The following is a 5,602-nucleotide window of genomic DNA, read 5'->3' as shown; positions in this document are numbered from 1 at the left end:
GTCCATCCGGGAAGAAGAAAACGGAATCAGTCCGCAGTCACTTCACCTTCTCCTCTTCCTGCTGACTCAGCGCTGGGCTGCCGCCACCGACAGCAGAACCTTGTTGCTGACGACGCTACGGACGCAGGACACGCTAGGGTCCCCAGCCGGATGAAGAAGGCGGGAATCCGAACCAGGGGGCCACTCCCGGCCCTGGCGGCTGGAAAGCACGCTGCCAGGGGGCCCGATGGACGCCCGCGCGCCCAAGGCCGTCCCCAAGCTGCCCCCCCAGCACCTGAGCGCCCCGGCCCGGCCCGCGCCCTGAAGCGCGCCGCCGCACAGGTAGGCGCCCTTCTCCGGCCGCGTCCGAGCCACGCGGCTGGTTCCTGCCGGGGCATCCCGGCCGCACCCCACCCCCGGCCCCCGAGCTCCCGGGCCCGCGGAGGAGCCGGGTTCGGGCAGCCCAGGGGCGTTTCTGCGGTGCAGGAAACCCGGGGGCTCTCGGGGGAGGAAGTTCATTGCCACCTCCTTGGACCAAAGCGAAACCTTCTAGTTCTTAAGGACCCAGGAGCTCGGAGAGCCTCCCTCCTTCTGCCCTCCCCACTCCTGCTCTAAGGTGCTCGCATCTCCCTCCTTCCCCTCCCGCCAAATATCTCTATGGCTAATGTGTTTGTAAGGCGACCAGATTGGGGGATGGTCGGTTGGAGTAATCCCATGCCACCCTTTAAAAGTTCAGGGTACTTCGCCGTAGTAACTTTGGCAGCTGCCCCAGTGCGCTCAACATTTCTTTCTATGGGCACATCCTGTACCCGTCATTTCGAAACCCTGCTTAATTGTTTTTAGCAGTTTCCTGATTGGTCTGTGATTATAGGACCCCCTTCAAACTTCGGGACACGTTGTTGTTTTTACTTTAAAAAAAAGAGGAGTCGTTTTCTTTGGAATCCACCTAGAGGCGGCTTTCCCCGTTGTAAGTTTATTGATAATAGCTTATTCTCTGCAAGTCGCTTAGAAAGGAAAAAAAACTGAAAGCGATAACTGTTCCTTCCACTAAACAGTTTTTAGAGTGCCCTACATTAATGGACAGGTATTCACTTCACGTAGATCTCATTCCTCCTTTTGGATCATTTAATTGATTAATATCATCAGAAAGAGCATTTTAAAATGACCTGGTTTATACGGGTCACACCCAAGAAACTCGGCTACCTTTACAAGTCCAAACTTCCAAACTTTTTGCAACAGACTTAAGCTGAGCTGCAGCGGCCTTGATGAAAAGCCCTTTTTTAGGAAAGCAGAAATTCATCCTCTTCCCCAGATTCCAGATGGGGTGGGTTGGAGTTGGAGAATGGCCACCTGTGGGTGCTGTTGTGTGTTGAGAGCCTGCTCGGTGTGGGAGGGGTTGGGTAGAAGAATGAATGGGCGCTGTCTCAGGAGGCTGGGAATCCTTGCAGGACTCTTGATGCTTCTGAACAATTCCTGTTCTCTCTCTCCCTTGGGTTAGGGACCCCTGGGGCAGGTGGGTCCTGGAGTTGAACTGGCTTCTCTTGTGGGGGAGGAGCTCCTCCCTGGGAACCTTGAAGACATTGGGGAATAAGGACATTGTATGAAAAAGTTTGTCAACAGAAAAGGGTTGACGACTATTGTTAACAGGTGTTTTGCATCTGTTGGGAATGGAATGCCATCACAGTCTCAAATCTATTTTTTTTTCTAATCAAGTTATAGGGAAATAAGACTCTCAGAAGTGCTTTCTCACCAGATTTATCTATAAGTAACTGACAAAACAAGCTACTGGATAGTGAGCATAGCTGTGAGTTAAAGGATGAAATGTTGAGGGGACATTTTCTTTTTTTTTAAATTTTTTTAAATTGATTTTTAAAAAAATATTTTTTACAGAGAGAAAGGGAGAGGGATAGAGAGTTAGAAACATCGATGAGAGAGAAACATCGATCAGCTGCCTCCTGCACACCCCCTACTGGGGATGTGCCTGCAACCTCCTCAGCCAGCCTTCCTGTGGTTCTGGGTTATGTCCGTTCCGTCTTTTAGTTGTATTTTTGAAGTGGTTGTTTGTGGCAGCAATCTCCGGTGTTTACCTATGCCGCCATAGGAAGGTAGGGAGAGGGAGAGAGAGAGAAGCATCCATGTGAGAGTGAAGTATCAGTTGGCTGCCTCCTGCATGACCCCTACTGGGATTGAGCCCACAATCAGGGCATGTGCCCTGACTCGGAATTGAACTGGCAATCCTTCTGTGCACCAGATGACACCCAGCCAATCAGGTGATAATGAAAGTAAATGCCTTTATGTGGATTTGTCTAGCTGTTTGCAAACCAGTAAAATAGGAGGAAAATTCATTGATTTTATAAATTATTAATTTAAAAAGTAAAGTTTTGCAAATAGGACTGTGACATAGTCGACCATTATCTTTCCCACAGAGCACTCTGGGGATTTCCCCTCTCACTATGATAACGTTTCTGGTTGGGTGCCATCATGTCAGTGCTGCCCTTTATCCCATTATGACATTGTTTGTCATAGTACCAGGGGGGATGAGAAAGAAGGGCAACTCTGAAGAAACATAGCTTGCTTCTTCTCCCTTGTTACCCAGCTATTGACAATCTCGGTCTCCTAATTCCCTAGAAAACAGCCTTTGCCTGGCCAGCGTAGCTCAGTGATTGAGCTTTGACTAATGAACCAGGAGGTCACGGTTTGATTTCGGTGAGGGTACATGCCTGGGTTGCGGGCTTGATCCCCAGTGGAGGGCGGGGGTGCAAGAGGCAGCCGATCAATGATTGATGTCTCTCTCTCTCTCTCTCTCTCTCCCCCTCTCTGAAATCAATAAAAAGATGTATTAAAAACAAAACAAAACAAAAAACAGCCTTTACCAGAAGGGCTGCAGGGCAATCAGATGTACCCCCAAGGGGAGCCAGGTACGGGTAGTCAGTTCCTTTCATGCCAGATCTTCTTGGATGTACCGCTGGGAAACAGCCAGGAGTGCTGTCCTAAGCAGCATGGAGCTTCCCTAGTTCCCATTCACACCTACATCTCCAGTCATGGTGCCTGGAGTAGGGCTGCATGCTTGAGAGGGTTTTGTTTTTGAATATGTTTTAATTTTATGTCACAAAATGACAACTCCCTCAAACAGATTTTACTCCCTTCATAGCATTTCTCTGAAGGTCCCTAGTTTCCACTCTTCAGATTCCTCAGACTACCTAACATGTGTATCAGCCCACTTGGGGGCTCCTGTCTGCTTGTGTGTGGGTGCCTTGGCATACTTTGCTTTGCCCTTTTCCTTACCTTCTCAAGTGTAATGGCTGTATGAGTTCCAGAATGTGATATGTTTCTCAGGCCTTCTCTTTTCCTGATCATTAAAAGCTGGAGAAGCAGAATCTGTTCATTAAAAATGACGGTGAGTGCACTGAGCAGAGTGTTGGTGATGGCAAAGGGTTACCTTACAATTGCCTTTGCTGACTTTTATCTTCATTTCTTCCTTCCCAGCTCCACACACAGATAAAAATATTTTAAAACCAGATTCTTCACAAAAGACAGGAAGGTTTCCGTTTTCAAGGTTTTGACATTTTCAAGCCGAGATTTCCATTGGATGGATTCTTAGATTTAAGGGCAGTGTGTCCCTTTTCAGGTTTCAAATGTTCAGCAAAAGATCAGTCATATTTGGGCCATGCGAAGCAGTCTCAGCACTTAGGCCTCAGTGAAGCTGTGCAGAATGCAGGGAGCGTGCTCAGCACCAGCCAACAGGCAGGCATTTAGGCTTGAGTGCGCCTGTTTCCTTGTGACAAGCAGCAGCTCTTTTTCTCTTAAAAAAAGAATATACATATCTGCCAATACATTATGTATGATCAGTGATCCTACACTGCCAAAATAGGTAAGCATTATGGGTTCATTGTCAAACTTAATTCATCTATGTGACGTTCTTAGAACAGTGCCCGGTACAAGATTACTGAGGCCAAGAAAGATTTGGGTAGAAAAACAACCCAGCTAATCCACTAGAAAGAGGAATTTTAGAGTTATTCCCTTCTAGAGATATTCTTATATCTCAAAGAATAGAAATTTGGGCATAAGACAGGTCTGGATTCAAATCCTGCCTTCACCATTTACTAGTACAAGCCAGGGGACCCTTAGGTAAAATGGGGGTGATAAAACATGCTTCTCAGAGTTGTAAGACTACATATAGTATATGTAATATCCAAGAAGAGGCAATTAATCAATCTAGCAAAGTAGTTAAGCCCAAGTACAAACTCTGCCGAAGGACCTGGGTTCAAAACCTGGTTGACCACTTGTTACTAGTATGACTATGAGCAAGTGACTTCAGTTCTCTGTGCAGCAATTTCCTTCTCATTTTTCTTCTTTAAATTGGAGCTGATAATGATAGTATTTCATAATAGTCCTTATTCCAATGTGGTAATAACAATCTTTATTGTCCAAGGTGGTTGTGAAAGCTAAATTGGATAATAGACACAAAAGTGCTATTATGTGTTAACAATTATTACTAATAGTGGAATGGATAAAGATGTGCTACATATATACAGTGGACTATTACTCAGCCATTAAAGATGAAATCTAGCCATTTGTGAAAACACGGGTGGACCTAGAGGGTATTATGCTAAGTGAAATATAGACAAAGACAAATACGATATGATTTCACTTCTATGTGGAATCTAAAAATGAACAAACAAAACAGAAACAGACTCATAAATACGGAGAACATTTTTAAAATATATTTTTATTGATTTCAGAGAGGAAGGGAAAGGGAGAGAGATAGAAACATCAATGATGAGAGAGAATCATTGATCGTCTGCCTTCTGCATGCCCCCCACTGGGGATCAAGCCTGAAACCCGAGTATGTGCCCTTGACTGTGGGGAAGTATGGGACTTCGTTGGAAAGTCTGTAAGGAGGATTTTCTGAAAGGTCAGAGGCCTCTAGGGGACCTTGCTGAAGGCAGCAGATTCTGCCTTGACTTTTCCAAACAAGTCTGAGTCCTTGAGTGTTTTATTAGAATTTTAATGTTTAGATTTCAAAATGTCCTTGTTTGAAAGACATTACAGATGCAGGTGTCTTCTCAAGGATGCTTACCCTGTTGATTGTAGTTAGAGGTTAATTTTAGTTCAAGCTGTTGTTACAATAAAAGCCTAACGAGGCAGGCAATTGAGGCTTTTTTTGGCTTCTTATGCCAACCAGTCCCTTAGCCTCTACTTCACAGAAACGTGTGTCAAAGTAATCATTCGTCATTCAGGGTCTGCCAGTCAGCCCCAGCACTTGATTGGAATTGAACCCAGGACCCTTCAGTCCCCAGGCCGGTGCTCTATCCACTGAGCCAAACTGGCTTGGGCTGGAGAACATTTTAACAGTTGCCATATGAGAAGTGGGTAGGGAGATACGTTAAAAAAGTGAAGGCATTAAAAAGTACAAATTGGTGGTTCAGAATAGTCATGGGGATGTAAAGTAAGGATAGGGAATATAGTCAATAATATTGTAATAACTTATTGGGATGATCACTTTGTAAGGTGTATAAATGCTTGATCACTATGTTGAACACCTGAAACTAATATAATATTGTATGTCAACTGTAACTGAAAAATTAAAAATAATTAATACTAAAAAAATATACAGGGTGTC

The 5,602-nt window shown here is 45.1% G+C and overlaps 1 protein-coding gene across 1 annotated transcript in view; it reads left to right on the top strand.

The window, feature by feature from the left end:
• Positions 1 to 183: 183 nt before the first annotated feature.
• TBC1D1 (TBC1 domain family member 1) overlaps positions 184 to 5,602 on the top strand; it is a 207,145-nt gene continuing 201,726 nt past the window's right edge. Inside the window, 1 exon segment of the mRNA XM_023753657.1 lies at positions 184 to 321. The gene's annotated coding sequence lies outside the window, so the exon portion shown is untranslated.

The sequence above is a fragment of the Myotis lucifugus genome, unplaced genomic scaffold, assembly GCF_000147115.1.
Source record: "Myotis lucifugus unplaced genomic scaffold, Myoluc2.0 scaffold_48, whole genome shotgun sequence".
Classification (NCBI taxonomy): domain Eukaryota; kingdom Metazoa; phylum Chordata; class Mammalia; order Chiroptera; family Vespertilionidae; genus Myotis; species Myotis lucifugus.
This window is presented reverse-complemented; position numbering and strand designations above follow the sequence as displayed.